Source organism: Pelophylax lessonae, assembly GCF_965119305.1.
Source record: "Pelophylax lessonae genome assembly, chromosome: 7".
In the NCBI taxonomy this organism is placed as follows: domain Eukaryota; kingdom Metazoa; phylum Chordata; class Amphibia; order Anura; family Ranidae; genus Pelophylax; species Pelophylax lessonae.
Genome location: NC_138774.1, coordinates 272,557,806 through 272,579,997, shown reverse-complemented (window position 1 = coordinate 272,579,997; position 22,192 = coordinate 272,557,806). Strand labels below are relative to the sequence as shown.

The following is a 22,192-nucleotide window of genomic DNA, read 5'->3' as shown; positions in this document are numbered from 1 at the left end:
GGGGCTCGCATCCTTAGAATTTTAGGGGTTCATGCTGGGACTTGCAGTCCATAACTTTTGGGGGGGGGGGGGGGAGTTGCATGCTTAGATCTCAGGGGTTAATGCTAAGACTTGTAGTCCATCCCTTTTGGGGGGGAGTCACATCCTTAGATCTCAGGGGTTCATGCTGGGACTTGTAGTCCATCCCTTTTGTGGGGGGGGGGGGAAGTCACATCCTTAGATCTCAGGGGCTCATGCTGGGACTTGCAGTCCATCACTTTTGGGGGGGGGGAGTTGCATGCTTAGATCTCAGGGGTTCATGCTAAGACTTGTAGTCCATCACTTTTGGGGGGGGGGGGAGAGTCACATCCTTAGATCTTAGGGTTTCCTGCTGGGACTTGTAGTCCATCCCTTTTGGGAGGATAGTCGCATCCTTAGATCTCAGGGGTTCATGCTGAGACTTGTAGTCCATCACTTTTAGGGGGGGGGGGGAGTCGCATCCTTAGATCTCAGGGTTGTAGTCCATCACTTTTAAGGGGGGGGGAGTCGCATCCTTAGATCTCAGGGGTTCATGCTGGGACTTGTAGTCCATCTCTTTTGGGAGGATAGTCGCATCCTTAGATCTCAGGGGTTCATGCTGAGACTTGTAGTCCATCACTTTTAGGGGGGGGGGAGTCGCATCCTTAGATCTCAGGGTTGTAGTCCATCACTTTTAAGGGGGGGGAGTCGCATCCTTAGATCTCAGGGGTTCATGCTGGGACTTGTAGTCCATCACTTTAGGGAGGAGAGTCACATCCTTAGATCTCAGGGGTTCATGCTGGGACTTGTAGTCCATCACTTTAGGAAGGAGAGTCACATCCTTAGATCTCAGGGGTTCATGCTGGGACTTGTAGTCCATCACTTTTTGGGGGGTCGCATCTTTAGATCTCAGGGGTTCATGCTGGGACTTGTAGTCCATCACTTTTGGGGAAGCGGGGAGTCGCATCCTTAGATCTCAGGGGTTCATGCTGTGACTTGCAGTCCTTCACATTTTGGGGGGAGAGTCTCATCCTTAGATCTCAGGGGTTCATGCTGTGACTTGCAGTCCTTCACATTTTGGGGGGAGAGTCTCATCCTTAGATCTCAGGGGTTCATGCTGAGACTTGCAGTCCATCACTTTTTTTGGGGGGGGGGGTGGTCTCATCCTTAGATCTCAGGGGTTCATTCTGGGACTTGTAGTCCATCACTTTTTTTTTGGGGGGTGGTCACATCCTTAGATCTCAGGGGTTCATGCTGGGACTTGTAGTCCATCACTTTTGGGGAAGCGGGGAGTCGCATCCTTAGATCTCAGGGGTTCATGCTGTGACTTGCAGTCCTTCACATTTTGGGGGGGGGGTCTCATCCTTAGATCTCAGGGGTTCATGCTGAGACTTGTAGTCCATCGCTTTTTTTGGGGGGGGGGGGTGGTCACATCCTTAGATCTCAGGGGTTCATTCTGGGACTTGTAGTCCATCACTTTTTTTTTGGGGGGTGGTCACATCCTTAGATCTCAGGGGTTCATTCTGGGACTTGTAGTCCATCACTTTTTGGGGGGTCGCATCCTTAGATCTCAGGGGTTCATGCTGGGACTTGTAGTCCATCACTTTTGGGGAAGCGGGGAGTCGCATCCTTAGATCTCAGGGGTTCATGCTGTGACTTGCAGTCCTTCACATTTTGGGGGGAGAGTCTCATCCTTAGATCTCAGGGGTTCATGCTGAGACTTGTAGTCCATCACTTTTTTTGGGGGGGGTGGTCTCATCCTTAGATCTCAGGGGTTCATTCTGGGACTTGTAGTCCATCACTTTTTTTTTGGGGGGTGGTCACATCCTTAGATCTCAGGGGTTCATTCTGGGACTTGTAGTCCATCACTTTTTGGGGGGTCGCATCCTTAGATCTCAGGGGTTCATGCTGGGACTTGTAGTCCATCACTTTTGGGGAAGCGGGGAGTCGCATCCTTAGATCTCAGGGGTTCATGCTGTGACTTGCAGTCCTTCACATTTTGGGGGGGGGAGTCTCATCCTTAGATCTCAGGGGTTCATGCTGAGACTTGTAGTCCATCACTTTTTTTGGGGGGGGGGGGTCACATCCTTAGATCTCAGGGGTTCATTCTGGGACTTGTAGTCCATCACTTTTTGGGGGGTCGCATCCTTAGATTTCAGGGGTTCATGCTGGGACTTGTAGTCCATCACTTTTGGGGAAGCGGGGAGTCGCATCCTTAGATCTCAGGGGTTCATGCTGTGACTTGCAGTCCATCCCTTATGGGGGAGTCACATCCTTAGATCTCAGGGGTTCATTCTGGGACTTGCAGTCCTTCATTTGGGGGGGGGGGGGAGTCACATCCTTAGATCTCAGGGGTTTATGCTGGGACTTGTAGTCCATCCCTTTTGGGGGAGTCACATCCTTAGATCTCAGGGATTCGTGCTGGGACTTGTAGTCCATCACTTTTGGGGAAGCGGGGAGTCGTATCCTTAGATCTCAGGGGTTAATGCTGGGACTTGTAGTCCATCCCTTTTGGGGGAGTCACATCCTTAGATCTCAGGGGTTTGTGCTGGGACTTGTAGTCCATCACTTTTGGGGAAGCTGGGAGTCGCATCGTTAGATCTCAGGGGTTAATGCTGGGACTTGTAGTCCATCCCTTTTGGGAGGATAGTCGCATCCTTAGATCTCAGGGGTTCATGCTGAGACTTGTAGGCCATCACTTTTAGGGGGGGGGGGGGAGTCACATCCTTAGATCTCAGGGGTTCATGCTGAGACTTGTAGTCCATCCCTTTTGGGAGGATAGTCGCATCCTTAGATCTCAGGGGTTCATGCTGGGACTTGTAGTCAATCACTTTTAGGGGGGGGGAGTCGCATCCTTAGATCTCAGGGGTTCATCCTGGGACTTGTAGTCCATCACTTTTTGGGGGGTCGCATCCTTAGATCTCAGGGGTTCATGCTGGGACTTGCAGTCCTTCACATTTTGTGGGGATAGCCGCATCCTTAGATCTCAGGGGTTCATGCTGAGACTTGTAGTCCATCATTTTTAGGGGGGTCGCTTCTTTAGATCTCAGGGGCTCATGCTGGGACTTGTAGTCAATCCCTTTTGGGGGGGGGGTGGAGTCACATCCTTAGATCTCAGGGGTTCATGCTGGGACTTGTAGTCCATCCCTTATGGGGGGAGTCACATCCTTAGATCTCAGGGGTTCATGCTGGGACTTGCAGTCCTTCACATTTTGGGGGGAGTCACATCCTTAGATCTCAGGGGTTCATGCTGGGACTTGTAGTCTCACTTTTGTGTGTGTATGTATGGGGGTGAGGTCACATCCTTAGATCTCAGGGGTTCATTCTGGGACTTGCAGTCCTTCATTTGGGGGGGGGGGGTTGACCCCCCAGAAGTGAAGGACTACAGGTCCCAGCATGAACCCCTCAGAGCTGAAGAATAGGCCCCCACCCCAAAAATTGTCAATAAAAGGTATAAAAAATATATATTTTTTTGGGAGGGGGGGGGGGGGGGCTGAAAAGGCAACTTGGAAATGTGTTCACCCTAGTATACCCCCATTTCCCCCTATAGACATCACAAGCACAGGAAATGAGGGACAAAATCCCCAATGGGGGTCACAGGCAGAAATAAACACGTGACAGAAATGTTATTCCTTCCTTCCACCCAAACAGACAATATTTATTCTTGTAGGGAGTTTATTTCCTGATTTACAGCAGGAACTAAAGTGTCAGGGAGCCATTTCCGGGGGGAGGGAAGGGGGACAGCATTCCTGAAGCACAAAGCGGTCCGGTTGCCATGGGGGCAGCCCGGAAGTGACGAGGGAATTTGTTGACAGCGGAGGCTGCAGGATGCCCTGTGAGGAGGAGGAGGAGGAGGATCGGCTGTGAGCTCGGCCCGGAACGGAGCGCTGCACAATCCCAGCCGTACCGAGCTGGAGGGGGGGAGGACAGGAAGTGCTGCACCGTCTTCTGCTGGGTAAGGTTATGTCCCGTGCACAGTTCCTGGGGACACTTCACAGCCATAGGTCCCTGCTGGCACTGATTTCCAGGGATAGACTCGGGTTTTCACACATGTGGCCCGGGAAGCTCCCCTATTTCATGAAATGACTTTTATTATATGAAGAGTAATGGTCAGCTGGCCATGACTGGTGTCCCTGGAAATGTCCCAGCTCTTTAGGACTGAAAAGTCCCATTCCCTCCAATGTTTTAGCTCCTAATAAGGCAATTCTCAGTCCCTCATCACCCTAAGGGCCCCTGTGTTGTTGGCAGGCAGCTTGAGAAACACTCGTCTGCCTTTATGGTGTCGCTCCTCAGCCCGGTCACACTGCCGCAGGATTGGCTCGCCACGCGAGAGACGTAAGCGGGTGAGAGGTTTTTATTTTCTCCTAGTTATCCTGACTCCTGCAACCTGTATAAATATAACATAAGCCACCTTAATAAACAATCTATTTAGAGTTTTTTCTTAAATAGGTGCAGCAGAGTTCACACGTCTCGGCTGCATACGCGTTTTGTCATCACTGACGAAACACGTATGGAGGAGTTGAGACGTGACGTCATCACCCACCGGAATGTGGTGGCCATCCTGCTGGTCAAACTTTGGTTTCCATTTGTATTGTTGTTTATCGATTACTTACAATCTATTTGGAGTTTTTTTTTTTTTTTTAAATAGGTGCAGCGGAGGTCACACGTCTCGACTTCATATGCGTTTCGTCATCAGTGAAGAAACGCGTAGGTAGGAGTTGAGACGTGACGTCATCGCCCACCGGAATGTGGCGGCTATTTTGCTGGTCAGAAACATTGGTTTCCATTTGCATTTCTGTTTATTACTTACGAGTGAGTGCAACATTTTTTATCAAATCTTTTTATTGGGACATACTACACTATGCTATGCTCCTTCCTTCCATCTTTGTTGAGGGCAGCTTGATATTGCCATTGAAACGCTCGTTTGCCTTTATAGTGTCGCTCCTCCACTAGTCACACTGCCGCAGGATTGGCTCGCCAAGAGAGAGAGGTAAGCGGGTGAGGGGTTTTATTTTTTTCCTAGTTATCCTGACATCTGCAACCCATATAAACGTAACATAAGCCGTCTGAATAAACCATCTAGTGTTTTTTTTTTAATTGGTGCAGCAGAGGTCACATGTCTCGACTCCATACGCGTTTCGTCATCACTGATGACAAAACACGTAGAGAGGAGTTGAGATGTGACGTCATCACCCACCGCAATGTGGCGGCCATCCTGCTGGTTAGAAACTTTGGTTTCCATTTGCATTGCTGTTTATCGATTACTCAGGGCTGTATTTTGGCCTTGGCCAACAAGGCCCAGGCCTAGGGCGGCACTTTGCAGGGGGGCAGCAAAAAAGCCCCCCCCCCACCTGAGACTCTATTGGCCACTGGTTGCTAGAGCTGCCTCTTATCCCTCCTCTCTCTCGCTCTTATCCCTCCTCTCTCTCGCTCTTATCCCTCCTCTCTCTCACCCCCCCTCTCTCTCACTCTTATCCCCCCTCTCTCTTTCTCTCACCCCCCTCTCTCTCACCCCTCTTCTCTCTCACCCCTCCTCTGTCTCTCACCCCTCCTCTGTCTCTCACTCTCTCATCCCCCCTCTTGCTCTCTCTCTCATCCCCCCCTCTTGCTCTCTCTCTCATCCCCCCCTCTTGCTCTCTCTCTCATCCCCCCTCTTGCTCTCTCTCTCATCCCCCCTCTCGCTCTCTCTCTCATCCCCCCTCTTGCTCTCTCTCTCATCCCCCCCTCTCGCTCTCTCTCTCATCCCCCCTCTTGTTCTCTCTCTCATCCCCCCTCTTGTTCTCTCTCTCATCCCCCCTCTTGTTCTCTCTCTCATCCCCCCTCTTGTTCTCTCTCTCATCCCCCCCTCTCGCTCTCTCTCTCATCCCCCCTCTTGTTCTCTCTCTCATCCCCCCTCTTGTTCTCTCTCTCATCCCCCCCTCTCGCTCTCTCTCTCATCCCCCCTCTTGTTCTCTCTCTCATCCCCCCTCTTGTTCTCTCTCTCATCCCCCCTCTTGTTCTCTCTCTCATCCCCCCTCTTGTTCTCTCTCTCATCCCCCCTCTTGTTCTCTCTCTCATCCCCCCTCTCGCTCTCTCTCTCATCCCCCCCTCTCGCTCTCTCTCTCATCCCCCCCTCTCGCTCTCTCTCTCATCCCCCCCTCTCGCTCTCTCTCTCATCCCCCCCTCTCGCTCTCTCTCTCATCCCCCCCTCTCGCTCTCTCTCTCATCCCCCCCTCTCGCTCTCTCTCTCATCCCCCCCTCTCGCTCTCTCTCTCATCCCCCCCTCTCGCTCTCTCTCTCATCCCCCCTCTCGCTCTCTCTCTCATCCCCCCCTCTCGCTCTCTCATCCCCCCCTCTCGCTCTCTCATCCCCCCTCTCGCTCTCTCATCCCCCCTCTTGCTCTCTCTCTCATCCCCCCTCTTGTTCTCTCTCTCATCCCCCCCTCTTGTTCTCTCTCTCATCCCCCCTCTTGTTCTCTCTCTCATCCCCCCTCTTGCTCTCTCTCTCTCATCCCCCCTCACCCTCCCCCCCCCTCTCCCTCCCCCCCCCTCTCCCTCACCCACCCCCCTCTCGTGAGATCTCAGGGGTTCATTCTGGGACTTGTAGTCCTTCAATTTTGGAGGGAGCCACATCCGTTAAGAAAGGAGTGGGGCAAATTTACATAGGAGGGGGAGGGGGGTGCCCAATTTTAGTCTTGCTTAGGGCAGCACAAAACCAAAATACACCACTGCGATTACATTTTTTTATCAAATCTTTTTTTTTTTTTTTTTTTTTTATGGGACATACTACTATGCTATGAAAGATTTAATAAAAAAATGTTGCACTCAGTTGTAAGTAATTTATAAACAGCAATGCAAATGGAAACCGAAGTTTCTAACCAGCAAGATGGCCACCACGTTCCTGCCATCTTGCTTTTGCCATGCTCCTTCCTTCCATTTATCTTTGTTGGTGGCAGCTTGATCACGGCATTGAAACGCTCGTCTGCCTTTACAGTGTCTCTCCTCCGCTGGTTACAATGCCTCAGAAATGGCTCAAGCATGAGTTAAACTGGTGAAAGGTTTTATTTTTCTCCTATGTTATGTATAAATATAACATAAGCCGCCTTAATAAAAAATCTATTAAGTGATTTTTTTAAAATAGGCGCCTTTGATGATGATAATTATGATGAAATGCGTAAGGCGGGACCTATGACATGTAATATTTAAAATAGGTGCAGTGCACGTTATACGTCTCGACTCCTCCTTGCACATTTCGTCATCACTGACGTCAGGTGTGACGCGTTAGTGACGACGAAACCCATAGGGAGGAGTTGAGATGTGACGTCATCACGCACTGCGCTGGTTAGAAACTTTGGTTCCCATTTGCATTGCTGTTTATCGATTACTTACAAGTGAGTTCAATACTTTTTTTTTTCAAATCTTTTTATTGGGACATACTACACCATGCCATGCTCCTTCCTTCCATATTTCTTTATCTTTGTTGGTGGCAGCTTGATCACGGCATTGAAACGCTCATCTGCCTTTATGGTGTCGCTCCTCCGCCGGTTACACTGCCTCAGGAATGGCTCACCAAGGATGAGTTAAACTGGTGAAAGGTTTTATTTTTCTCCTATGTTATGTATAAACATAACATAAGCCGCCTTAATAAAAAATCTATTTAGTGATTTTTTTTTAAATGGGCGCCTTTTGATGATGTTAATTATGAAATGCGTAAGGCGGGACCTATGACATGTAATATTTAAAATAGGTGCAGCGTACGTTATACGTCTCGACTCCTCCCTACACGTTTCGTCATCACTGACGTCAGGGGTGACGCATTAGTGACGACAAAACCCATAGGGAAGAGTTGAGATGTGATGTCATCATGCACCGTGTTGGTTAGAAACTTTGGTTCCCGTTTGCATTGCTGTTTATCGATTACTTACATATTTCTTTATCTTTGCTGGTGGCAGCTTGATAACGGCATTGAAACGCTCGTCTACCTTTATGGTGTCGCTCCTCCGCTGCTTACACTGCCTCAGGAATGGCTCACCAAGGATGAGTTAAACTGGTGAAAGGTTTTATTTTTCTCCTATGTTATGTATAAACATAACATAAGCCGCCTTAATAAAAAATCTATTTAGTGATTTTTTTTTAAATGGGCGCCTTTTGATGATGTTAATTATGAAATGCGTAAGGCGGGACCTATGACATGTAATATTTAAAATAGGTGCAGCGTACGTTATACGTCTCGACTCCTCCCTACACGTTTCGTCATCACTGACGTCAGGGGTGACGCATTAGTGACGACAAAACCCATAGGGAAGAGTTGAGATGTGATGTCATCATGCACCGTGTTGGTTAGAAACTTTGGTTCCCGTTTGCATTGCTGTTTATCGATTACTTACATATTTCTTTATCTTTGCTGGTGGCAGCTTGATAACGGCATTGAAACGCTCGTCTACCTTTATGGTGTCGCTCCTCCGCTGCTTACACTGTCTCAGGAGTGGCTCACCAAGCATGAGTTAAACTGGTGAAAGGTTTTATTTTTCTCCTAGTGATCCGGACCCCTGCAACCTGTAGAAACATAACATAAGCCACCTAAATAAACATTCAATTTAGTGATTTTTTAAAATAGGCGCCTCTGATGACGTTAATTATGACGAAACACGTAAGGTGGAACCTACGACATGACGCAAGCCTGCCTCACGCTGCGGCCATCTTTTTCCACCTTCTGACATGCTGATATGCCTGCTTGTTTCTCATCAAATGTGAGTGTATTTCTTCATCACAATAAATTAAGAGTTTTGTAACTACTACACTATGGTAGCGTTTTCATGTCTCTGAGGTTAAGCTGGTTGGTTCCAATCACTGCCTCTGGATTGAAAGCCCACCTGACCGGAGATTGTGGTGTTTCGCTATATTCGGATCTTCTACTACACTTCTGGTCTGATAGCATTGTGGTTGTGACCTGATCTATTTACATGCCCTTACTGACCTCTCTATAATTTGAGGGTCCACACGATCTGGTAAGCAGGATTGCTTTTCTCATCACCGTGGTGACATGTGCTTCCAGCTCACAGGAGCCGGTGTGAGGAGTCGTCTTCTAACAGTTCTTTGATTCATATCCATGAACTTTGTTGCATTTTAACCACTTGCCGACCACCCGCCACCTATATATGGCGGCAAGTATATATGGCAGTTCACGGGAGCTCTCCTGTGGGCCCTCTCGACAGCCGAGGCACGGGACCGGCGGCCTCGATTGCTACCAGGCACCCGCGATCGCTCATCGGGAAGAGTCCTGTGCGTGTTCTGTCCGAAGCCGATGCAAATTCAGCCATACAAAATCTGTATGGCTGAATTTGCATGGCACCGACATCCCATGTGATTTGCAGAGCAGTGCGCTCCGAATCACATGCGATGTCTGTCATCAGATATGTGAACCAGGACTCGATGTATGACATTTGTATCATTTTTTTTTTTTTCTGAATTTCTGGTTGATATTCTGTCTCTATGTCTGTCTCTGAAAATTCTAGACCCTTCATTTCTTTGTAAGTGGGCAAACTTACAAAATCTGCAGGGGATCAAATAATTATAGCCAGTCTTAAGCTGCTTAGTGACATTAGACGCCCAGCCAAAGATCCTTTTAGAGACAGGTTCACATAGAGGGGGGAGCACTGCGAGTAGCAGACTGTCTTGGCGGAAACAAAAGTAATTCTCCTTCTCAGCCACTCAACACCCAATAAAATGCATGCTGACTTAAAGCGGAGTTCCATCCGTTTTTTTGAAGGTCCAATTACTCTCCTGCCCATCCTGAATGCTGTAATAAATGTCAGTTATTTTTATTCTTGGGAAAAATCGCTGCACGATTCTGGATAAAATGAGAATCACAATTTTTTTACTTAGAATAAAGATCACGATTCTCAGCGTAACATCATCTTTTACATTATACAAAAAAATTGGGCTAATTTTATTGTTTAGTTTTTTTTTTTTTTATTCAAAGTGTATTTTTTCCCAAAAAACTGTGTTACATAGTTAGTCAGGTTGAAAAAAAGACAAGTCCATCTGGCTTAACCAATAAAAAACAAAAAACTGTAAAGAAAACCCAACCATACAATCCCATATACACAATCCTACACCCGCTGTTGATCCAGGGGAAGGCGAAAAACCCTCAGCAAAGTATGATCCAATTTGCTACAGCAGGGGGAAAAATTCCTTCCTGATCCCCCAAGAGGCAATCAGATATTCCCTGGATTAACTTTATCTTTAAATATTAGTACCCAGTTATTGAGTTGAAAGACTTCTGCGCAAATACAGTGTGACATAAAAGATTGCAACGATCGCCATTTTATTCTCTAGGGCAGTGATGGCGAACCTTGGCATCCCAGATGTTTTGGAACATAATGCACTCTGCATTAAACTTGAGCATCATGGGAAATGTAGTTCCATAACATCTGGGGTGCCAAGGTTTGCCATCACTGCTCTAGGGCTCTAGGGTCTCTGCTAAAATATGTGTGTGTGTATATATATATATATATATATATATATATAATATAATGTTTGGGGGTTCTATGTAATTTTCTAGCAAAAATACTGATTTTAACTTGTAAGCAACAAATGTCAGAAATAGGCTTATCCCTCGTACACATGATCAGATAATCAGACGACTTATCGTTAGCATTTTGTTGCATAATACTAGAATCGAATTCAACAATGCGTTCTAAACGTATGATTTTTTTTTTTTTCGTATGATTCTGGAAAAGCTTCCTGGTTGTGTAGCTATGTATTGGATAGTGCAAAACAAAAACAATGGCAGCCAGGCTTTTTCCGGGTTATTTTCGGGTTTCTGATCATGCGCTGTCTTTGTCTATCGATTTTTTTTTTTTTCGGACACATACTGTACTGATTAAATGAGTTTTGTATGATTATCTGATCGTGTGAGGCATTAGTCTTTAAGAGGTTAAACTGCCCTCACTTACAGACGGAGTTCATTCCTTTGATCTAAAAGAAGGAAATGATACAATGTAACACATGTTGTTTATAGTAATCTAGCAACCTTAACAATGTTAATAAACATTTGCTGGAGGCTTTTTTTTTTTTTTTTTTACAGCTGTGAGTGAGCAGAGAAGGCCATGCTGAGGAGGGGTAAATGAAGATCGCGATTTTTTTAACAATTAATCGTGTAGCTCTAGTACATACCTTTTTAACTTTTCTTCTGCAACAGTTCCAGCTGCGGCTACCTAGGAGATTACGTCACTATGCGATTTGCAAGGGCTCCTGGGATAGCGGCGTCATGTATTCCAGGAACCCTTGTGAATCCCCCTAGTGAGGAAATCTCGTGTTATTTCCAGACCAGAAATTATGTGAACGGGGGAACTGGGATGTCATGATTGACATGTTGCTATAGCAGTGGGGCGGGAACTTCTGCCGACAACGCCAATTATTATGGCAACCTGTCGGGAAGACGGAGAGCCACTCAGTGGGCAGGCATGAGATCGAGAGGTGCATGCTGGGTAGCAGCTGCACCGAATCTCGGAAATCAAGAGAAGAGGGCTTCGGATTCCCACAGATGACATGGAACCCGCCTGCTTTTGAGATCTGGTTAGTCTTCAAATATTTTACCACAAACTACAGGGACTGCACATAGGAGACATGTTCTAAATGTTGCTAGATATGTTTAAACAAGTACGGAGGAGTGTTTAAAAAAAAGAAAGTATTTGGGGGACTGGAACTCCGCTTTAAGTGTGAATGCACCGTAAGGCTTCGTGCACACAGCAGTGCTGTATCTTGGCCTAGGCCAACAAGGCCCAGGCAGCACTTTGCAGGGGGGCAGCAAAAAAGCTGATGGGACTGCCCTGATGGGCACTGATATGTTGCACTGATGGCCACCGATGAGGCAGGACTGATAAGCTGCACTGATAAGGCAGCACTGATGGGCACTGATATGATGCACTGATAGGCTGCACTAATGGGCAATAAGAGGCTGCACTGGTGGCCACTGATGGGGCTGTACTGATGGCCACTGATGAGGCCGCACTAATATGCTGCACTGATGAGGCTGCACTGATGGGCAGTAATGAGGCTGCACTGATGAGCACTGATAAGGCTGCACTGATGGGCACTGATGAAGCTGAACTTATGGGAACTCGTGAGGCTGCACTGATAGGCTGTGGTTGTGGTCTGTGGTTTACAGAAGACAGGGAGGGTCATAAACAGGAAAGGGTGTGGCCTTTACAGGAAGGGGTGGGTCATATTTAAATTAGGGGTGCCCAAGTTTAGTCAGGCCTAGGGCAGCATAAAACCTAAATACACCACTGGCACTTAGGTGTCTTTGTCCATGCAATGAAAATCCTGACGTAGCTCCCCCCACACAGAAAACCCTAGTGCTGTGTGTGCTGTTTGTAAACCCTTGTATTACGCTAAATAAAAAAAGGAAACCCTAGTGCCGCATACAGCCACCCATAGACATAAATGGCTGTGCACTTTTACACTCCGGTATATGCCAGGGCTCGCATTAAAAATGAGTACAAAAACAACATAGAAAGAAAAGATGGGGCTTTCTAGGCCAATTGGGAGAAGGACGATCAGAAACAATAATCGATTATGTATAAAAAAAACCTTGTTTATTGGTACAAATTAAAAAACATATACGACATTAGGGTATATAACCCAACATCAATACAACACAGAATTAAAAAGGTTCATTAGTGCAGAAATACTTTCCCATAAGGGGGTATCAAGGACCAATTCAGGATGTTATAGGGCAGTGATGGCGAACCTTGGCACCCCAGATGTTTTGGAACACATTTCCCATAATGCTCAACTACACTGCAGAGCGCAAGAGCATCATGGGAAATGTAGTTCCAAAACATCTGGGGTGCCAAGGTTTGCCATCACTGTTATAGGGTCTCTGGTGGAATAATGGTCTTAAGAATGAGTATAGCACCCGACATGGTATGACTAATAGGTTCTTTTTCAAATATTTGTTGATACGTCATGCTGTTCGGGCACAATTTGGGGGGTTGACCTTGGAGCTCTTGGAATCCCTTATGGAGAAGTTATTGTCTATCCCTGATATCACAAAATTGGTCACTACCATTTACTCACGACTGCAGGCAGCAGGTGCTGACCCCTTCCAGCTGGCATGGCGGAGGTTTGTCTGAGGAGGGGTGGGAGGAGGCCTCGGAGGTCTGTTTTCAGGATCTTATTAGTTCTAATAATCGCTTTGTACAATTTAAGTTTATTCATCGCCTACACTATATCCCCCAAAAGATGGCCCGTCTGGGCATCAACCCAGGGGCCGTGTGCCCCCGATGTGCTAGTTCAGAAGCAGACCTCTTGCATATGTTCTGGTCATGCCCCCGCATACAGGACTCCTGGAAGGACATTTTTGAGTTCTTCACCTGCCGGTGCCTCACACCCCGAATGTTGGACTTCTGGGTATACTCAATGACTTTGTACATCGAACGCATGCTAGGACCTTAATCCGTGTTTCTATTCTATGTATATGAAAAATGCTGAGCCGCCCAGGGTACAACAATTCTATAGTGATGTGCCGCTGTATAAATTGATATACAAGAGTATGGCTTGCCCTAAAAAGTTCTCTAAAATTTGGCAACCCTGGTTAGATGTTGAGGATTCTTTCTGGATGGACTCTCCGCTGTCTCAGAGTTTGTAAGTCATGGAATTGAGGCAATGATGCTAATGTCATACTTAGGGTACCTTTGTTTGTCCCCCTCACCCCCCGTGGTGGGGGGTATGGATGGTGGAGGGTGGTTGGTGTGTGTGTGTTTGGTTGGTTGTCTTTCGTTCAGTTACACCTTCAGTACCTCTGCAAGGGGCACTGGCATGTATTAGGCTATGATTAGCCCTGCTTAGGTTCTGGGGTGGGCTCCCTTTGAGAGTGGGGCCCTACCCCCTTATACTGTCAGGCACTGTTTGGCCTTGCGCCATCTGGTGGTGAGGTACTGATATTTCTTCTGTAATTGTAAAGGCCTTTACCGTTGTATGCTGTTTTTGTTTCTTTGTTCAGTTGTTCATGTATTTTCTTGCCAAATTCAAAAATACCTTTCAACATGAGTATATCATACATGTGAGCATTTTTCTATTTTTTTCAATTTCGTTTGGGTACAGCGTCGCACGACCGCGCAATTGCCTGTTAAAGTCACGCAGTGCCGAATCGCAAAATAGGCCCTGGTCAGGAAGGGGGTAAAATCTTCCGGGGCTTAAGTGGTTAAGTGGACCCACGGAGCTGCAGAAATGTCGTGATCGGCCGTCGAAAGCTGTATACTAACGATCAGATTATTGATTATTGGCTCCATATCTAAGTGGACACACGGAGCTGCAGTTTGGCTCGGGTGCCCCCATAGCAAGCTGTTTGTTGTGGGGGCACTCGACAGGAAGGAGGGGCCAGGAACAGCGAACTGAGAAGAACAGGAGCTGGGCTGCTCTGAGCAAAACCAACTACACAGAGGAGGGAAGTATAACAAAAAAAAAAAAAAACTCGAGACTTTACAGTCACTTTAAGGGCCGTTTAGATTTATGCATGTGTGTAGATGTTCATTTTTAGTTTTGTGGCATTAGGCAGATGCATTGCCAAGCGTCAACGCGTGTTTCCTTTGTGTGTTGATGTGCCTTGATTAGTTTACTTAGGTGTGATTTGTAGCTTTAATTTGAACTTGTCTATACTAAGTACAGATCGGGTATCTTGGTACAGATACCGTGTTCATTCCCTATCAATTATACATGGAGAGTGGTTCCCTATTCCGGTATAAATAATGAATCCCAGGGTATTATTTGTGCTACTGCCTCTGCTTTTTATTTTACTTTGTATTTTGTTTTTATTTTATACTTTTAGGGAGATACAATCTTATAATTTTAATTTAGCCAGATATTACAGTGCCTTGAAAAAGTTTTTTTAATACCCCTTGAAATTTTCCACATTTTGTCATGTTACAACCAAAAAGGTAAATGTATTTTATTGGGATTTTATGTGATAGACCAACACAAAGTGGCACATCATTGTGAAGTGGAAGGAAAATGATAAATGGTTTTTAACATTTTTTACAAATAAGAATCTGATAAGCGTGGTGTGCATTTGTATTCGGCCCTCTTTACTCTTATAAAACTAAAATCGAGTGGAACCAATTGCCTTCAAAGTCGCCTAATTAGTAAATAGTCTACCTGTGTGTAATTTAATTTCTGTATAAATACAGCTGTTCTGTGAAGCCCTCAGAGGTTTGTTAGAGAACCTTAGTGAACAAACAGCACCATGAAGGCCAAAAAACACACCAGACAGGTCAGAGATAAAGTTTAAAGCAGGATTAGGTTATAAAAAAAAAATATCCCAAGCTTTGAACATCTCACGGAGCGCTGTTCAATCCATCATCCGAAAATGGAAAGAGTATGGCACAACTGGAAAGAGTATGGCACAACTGCAAACCTACCAAGACATGGTCGTCCACCTAAACTGACAGTCTGGGCAAGGAGACCAATTATCAGAGAAGCTGCCAAGAGGCCCATGGTAACTCTGGAGGAGCTTCAGAGATCCACAGATCAGGTGGGAGAATCTGTCCACAGGACAACTATTAGTCGTGCGCTCCATAAATCTGGCCTTTATGGAAGAGTAGCAAGAGGAAAGCTGTTGTCGAAAGGCATAAAAAGTCCTGTTTGCAGTTTGCGAGAAGCAGTGCGGGGCTGCACATCACCCTGAACACCCCATCCCCACCGTGAAACATGGTGGTGGCAGCATCATGTTGTGTGGATGCTTTTCTTCAGCAGGGACAGGGAAGCTGGTCAGAGTTGATGGGAAGATGGATGGAGCCAAATACAGGGCAATCTTAGAAGAAAAGGCTTGAGACTGGGGTAGAGGTTCACCTTCCAGCAGGACAACGACCCTAAACATACAGCCAGAGCTACAATGGAATGGTTTGGATCAAACATATTCATGTGTTAGAATGGCCCAGTCAAAGTCCAGACCTAATTCCAATTGAGAACCTGTGGCAAGAATTGAAAATTGCTGATCACAGACGCTCTCCATCCAATCTGACAGAGCTTGAGCTATTTTGCAAAAATGTCCCTCACTAGATGTGCAAAGCTGGTAGAGACATCCCCAAAAAGACTTGCAGCTGTAGATGCAGTGAAAGTTGGTTCTACAAACTCAGGGGGGAGGGGGGCGTGAATACAAATGCACGCCACACTTTTCACATATTTTATTTGTAAACCATTTTGAAAACCATTTATCATATTCCTTTCACTTCACAAGCAAGACTTGGGGGGGCGGAGTGGGGTCACGCGTAATCACGCCACGGACGCACACTAGGCTGTCCATCTGTGCTCCAAGCTGGAACGCAAACAGGAAGAGGATCACGGACCTCATGCGGACGTCCACGAGCCAAACAGGCCTGCTACACGGCCCACCTATGTTTCACAAAAGGAACAGAGGGGACCTTTGTGCGCCAGGTGATGCAGCTCCAGTCCCACATTGGACCCCATAGGTCACCCCGGGGTTTCATCATGCCCATCCATTCTGCAGGGGCTTTGACAGATAATTATAAAAAGAAGTACAATATAATACAAAAATTGGTACAAAACATACTTGTGTACATAGCCTCCAAATTGTTTTTAGCAATATGTTGGTAGTTAGCCAAATTACATTGGACACAAAGTTGGCCATACGTGACAGAAGCATTACATATGAACGCCAATAGGAATATATATGCATCATTATCATATGAAGAAAAGGGAGAGGGACAGAGGAAAAAATACAAGTCTTATAAATCCAGTTCATAGGACCCCGGTTGGAAGCCTGGCAGATAGGGTTTAAAATTGAAAGCTTTATTCAAGCAAGGGGGTGATGTTGCTTTAAGATGGAATATCCATCTTAGCTCACTTTGTAGTAAGATTTGGTTTAGGTCACCACCTCTTGGGTTTGAATGGATATGATCCAGTGCCAAGAATTTAACCCTTGGTATGGAGTCCCTATGGACTAGGGCACTGTGTCTTCCCAGGGGGAGCTTGGGATCCCTTTTGTTGAAGCTTACCAAATTTAGATAAATTCTTCTCCGGAACTCAAGTTTGGTCTTCCCGACATAGTAGCACCTGCACTCACATGTTGTGAGCAGGTACATCACGCCTGGAGTTCTGCAGTTGACATAGTGTTTGGGTTTAAAATTGTTGCCATTGGGCAAGGTGTTACATGCCCTTGTATCCATATATTTGCAATAGCTGCAGGTACCACATATACAGTGCCTTGCGAAAGTATTCGGCCCCCTTGAACTTTTCGACCTTTTGCCACATTTCAGGCTTCAAACATAAAGATATAAAACTGTAATCTTTTGTAAAGAATCAACAACAAGTGGGACACAATCATGAAGTGGAACGAAATTCATTGGATATTTCAAACTTTGTTAACAAACAAAAAACTGAAAAATTGGGCGTGTAAAATTATTCAGCCCCTTTACTTTCAGTGCAGCAAACTCTCTCCAGAAGTTCAGTGAGGATCTCTGAATGATCCAATGTTGACCTAAATGACTAATGATGATAAATAGAATCCACCTGTGTGTAATCAAGTCTCCGTATAAATGCACCTGCACTGTGATAGTCTCAGAGGTCCGTTTAAAGCGCAGAGAGCATCATGAAGAACAAGGAACTCACCAGGCAGGTCCGAGATACTGTTATGGAGAAGTTTAAAGCTGGATTTGGATACAAAAAGATTTCCCAAGCTTTAAACATCCCAAGGAGCACTGTGCAAGCGATAATATTGAAATGGAAGGAGTATCAGACCACTGCAAATCTACGAAGACCTGGCCGTCCCTCTAAACTTTCAGCTCATACAAGGAGAAGACTGATCAGAGATGCAGCCAAGAGGCCCATGATCACTCTGGATGAACTGCAGAGATCTACAGCTGAGATGGGAGACTCTGTCCATAGGACAACAATCAGTCGTATACTGCACAAATCTGGCCTTTATGGAAGAGTGGCAAGAAGAAAGCCATTTCTTAAAGATATCCATAAAAAGTGTCGTTTTAAAGTTTGCCACAAGCCACCTGGGAGACACCAAACATGTGGAAGAAGGTGCTCTGGTCAGATGAAACCAAAATCAAACTTTTTGGCAACAATGCAAAACGTTATGTTTGGCGTAAAAGCAACACAGCTCATCACCCTGAACACACCATCCCCACTGTCAAACATGGTGGTGGCAGCATCATGGTTTGGGCCTGCTTTTCTTCAGCAGGGACAGGGAAGATGGTTAAAATTAATGGGAAGATGGATGGAGCCAAATACAGGACCATTCTGGAAGAAAACCTGATGGGACGGAGATTTGTCTTCCAACAAGACAATGATCCAAAATATAAAGCAAAATATACAATATCTACAACAGTATCTCACAAAAGTGAGTACACCCCTCACATTTTTGTAAATATTTTATTTAGGGATGCACCGAATGTTCGGCAACCGAACATTATTCGGCCGAAAATAGCAAAAAAAGCACTTTCGGTGTTTGGCCGAATAAATTTGTGCCGAACAATGTCCCGACCGGCGACCCGCCATCCCCGAGCATCACTGTAAACCTAGCCGGAGGCACTACAGCGGCGGTCACTAAATGGCGGCCCGCGGGATGCTTCCACCCGGACCGCGAGCCCGCTACCTAGGAGTCCTTCAGTCCCCTTCCTCACTGCGGCTCCCGGCTCCCTGCTCACACGCCGCCGGTGTCCTGTCCGGCCGCGAGTAGGGTGTGTGACGTCACGCGCGCGTCCCGCCCCCTGCTCCTGACTGCGGCTCCTTCACACTCGGTCCAGCGAGCTAGGACGTGACACTATGTGCACGCCCCGCCCCCCTGTTCGCGGCTTTTGGCTCCGACCTGGCTGCAGTTCAGGTATGTGGAGCACATTTGGGGGAGAATACGGTAGCTGCACAAGCATTAGTGTGCAGACTGGCATATTTTGCCATATGTTGCCATGCTCATTAGAGTGCCCTATAAAGTGCCCCTTAAAAAAAAAAAGAAAAAAAATGTGCCCAACAGAGTGCTCCCTTGACATAAAATGTGGCCATCAGCGTGCCCCTTATTTTATGCTAAGGGACATGCTGATGAGCATGTTTTATGTTAAGGGGCACTCTGATGGGCATATTTTATGTTAAGGGGCACGCTAATGGGCATATTTTATGTTAAGAGCAACGCTGATTTAAATGTTTTGTTTTGCCCATCAGAGTGCCCCCTAACATAAAATGTGCCCATCAGCGTGCCCCCTAACATAAAATGTGCCCATCAGCGTGGCCCCTAAAAATTGGCAAAATAAATGGAAAAAATGCGAAACACCGCGTTCGGTATTCGGCCTTCGGCCAAGCATTTCATTATTATTCGGCTTCGGCCAAGAATTTCATTTCGGTGCATCCCTAATTTTATTCTATCTTTCCATTTGACAACATTGAAGAAATGACACTTTGCTACAATGTAAAGTAGTGAGTGTACAGCTTGTATAACAGTGTAAATTTGCTCTCCCCCCAAAATTACTCAACACACAGCCATAAATGGCTAAACCGCTGGCAACAAATGTGAGTACACCCCTAAGTGAAAATGTCCAGATTGGGCCCAATTAGCCATTTTCCCTCCCCGGTGTGATGTGACGCCTCATTTGTGTCTTCGTTTTTTTTTTTTTTTTTTATCCACTTGCCGACCGGCAGCAGTACATATACTGGTCGGCTCTGTCTCGCGAAACAACGTAGCTTTGCGGGACCACGTGCGCCCTTTCACCATGAGGGAAGTTGATTTGCCTCCGAGCACCTGTGATCGCTCCCCGTGAAGACAGAACGGCTGTTCTGTCAACAGTGAACACAGGGCTCCTGTGTTCCCCCTATTTAGGAACACAGATCTTGGTGTTCATTCCATAAGCCCATCCCCGACACAGTTAGAAAGCATCCCCTAGGGACACATTTAACCCTTTGATCGCCCCTGGTGTTCACCCCTTTCCCTGCCAGTGTCATTACAGTAACAGTGCATATTTTTAGCACTAATTACTGTAGTAATGTCACTGCCCCCCCCCCCCCCCCCCAAAAGTGTCAAAAATGTCAGGTGTCTGATCTGTCCACCGCAATGACGCAGTCCCACTAAAAATTGCTGATCGCCGCCATTACTAGTATAAAATTTTTTTTTTTATAAAAATGACATCTATCCTATAGTTTGTAGACATGATAACTTTTGCACAAACCAATCAATATACTCTTAGTGGGATTTTTTTTTACCAAAAATATGTAGCCGAATACAAATTGGCCTAAAATGATGAAAAAATATAATTTTTTTCTTTTTTTTTGGGAATGTTATATATTGGAAAGTAAAAAATATTATTACTTTTTTATTTTATTTCAGAATTGTCGCTCTTTTTTTGTTTATAGCGCAAAAAATAAAAATCGCAGAGGTGATCAAATACCACCAAAAGAAAGCTCTATTTGTAGGAAAAAAGGACATCAATTTTATTTTGGTATATCATCGCACGACTGTGCAATTGTCAGTTAAATTAACACAGTACCGAATCGCAAAAAAATGACCTGGTCATTAAGGGGGAAAACTTTCCGGTTCAGAAGTGGTCATACTAACCTGCTCTGGACAATGGTTGTGCACAAAGCAGCCCAGATCCTTCTCTTCTAGGGTCCTCCCCACTGTCAAATGCACCCAAGCAGGCTCATTCCTAAGCCGCAGTTCTGCTTGTCCATTCACACACACACACACACACAGAGCCATGGCCCCACCCTGCCCCCTCTCTCTCCTTATTGGGTCACTGGCTGTGATTGACAGCAGCAGGAGCCAATGGCTCCCTCTGCGTCCTCAGCCAATGAGGAGTGAGAGTCCCCAGAGACCCGCAGCACTCATGCACATTGCTGGATCAAGAGGGGGCTCAGGTAAGTATTGGGGAGGGCTTCTGAACACAGAAGGTTTTTTACCTTCATGCATCAAATGAATGAGGGTAAAAAACCTTGAGCCTTTAGAACCAATTTAAGGCACATAGCTGCCGGGGGCAGTATGACATAAAACTTGCACATATTTCTCCACCTGGGAGCCCCCAGTTCCTATGTTTTTGTGCATAGGGCATGGAAACAAGGTTGATCAACTCAACTATGCATGAAAACATAGGAGCTGGGGTGCAGAAAATGGCAGCAGGTGCTCTGGACTGATGAGTCAAAATGGTAATTATTTGGCTGTAGCAGGAGGCAGTTTGTTGGTGAAGGGCCGGAGAGTGGTACAATGAGTGTCTGCAGGCAACAGTAATGCATGGTGGAGGTCCCTTGCAAGTTTGGGGCTGCATTTCTGCAAATAGAGTTGGAGATTTGGTCAGGATCAATGGTGTCCTCAATACTGAGAAATACAGGCAGATCATTATCCATCATGCCATACCATCACAGAGGTGTTTGATTGGCCCCAAATATATTCTGCAGCAGGACAATGACCACAAACATACAGCCAATGTCATTAAAGTGGAGTTCCACCCATTTTAGTCACTTTAGATGTATGTAATCCCCTTTAAAACGACTTTAACCAATGGAAAGTTTTTTTTTTGTTGCTACTAAATACCTGATTTTCTGCTTTATTTATCCTCTTCTCACTTCCGGTTCCGGTCGGGGATTACGTCATTCGGCGATTCGCAGTGTGTGCTGGGATTTATCTCAGGGCATGAAATCTCGCATTATTACACAGGAGATGAGCTGTACTGCGTGTTCTGCCCCGTCTCCTCTCAGTGAGCTGTATGTATGTAGTGTATTGAGGCCGTGCTCCGCCCCGCCTCCACCCCGCCTCCACTCAGTGAGCGAGGACTGAAAGCATTGTATCCTCACTGAGCTCACTGAGAGGAGGCGAGGCGGAGCACAGCCTCAATACACTACATACATACAGCTCACTGAGAGGAGGCGGGGCAGAGCACAGCCTCAATACACTACATACATACAGCTCACTGAGAGGAGGCAGGGCGGAGCACAGCCTCAATACACTACATACATACAGCTCACTGAGAGGAGGCGGGGCAGAGCATAGCCTCAATACACTACATACATACAGCTCACTGAGAGGAGGCGGGGCAGAGCACAGCCTCAATACACTACATACATACAGCTCACTGAGAGGAGGCGAGGCGGAGCACAGCCTCAATACACTACATACATACAGCTCACTGAGAGGAGGCGGGGCAGAGCATAGCCTCAATACACTACATACATACAGCTCACTGAGAGGAGGCGGGGCAGAGCACAGC

At 46.3% G+C, this 22,192-nt stretch overlaps 1 protein-coding gene across 1 annotated transcript in view; it reads left to right on the top strand.

Moving 5' to 3' along the window:
- The first annotated feature begins 3,914 nt into the window (after positions 1–3,914).
- Positions 3,915–22,192, top strand: part of ZER1 (zyg-11 related cell cycle regulator) — a 110,453-nt gene continuing 92,175 nt past the window's right edge. The window contains exon 1 of the mRNA XM_082263928.1: positions 3,915–3,952. The gene's annotated coding sequence lies outside the window, so the exon portion shown is untranslated. The remainder of the gene's footprint in view (positions 3,953–22,192) is intronic.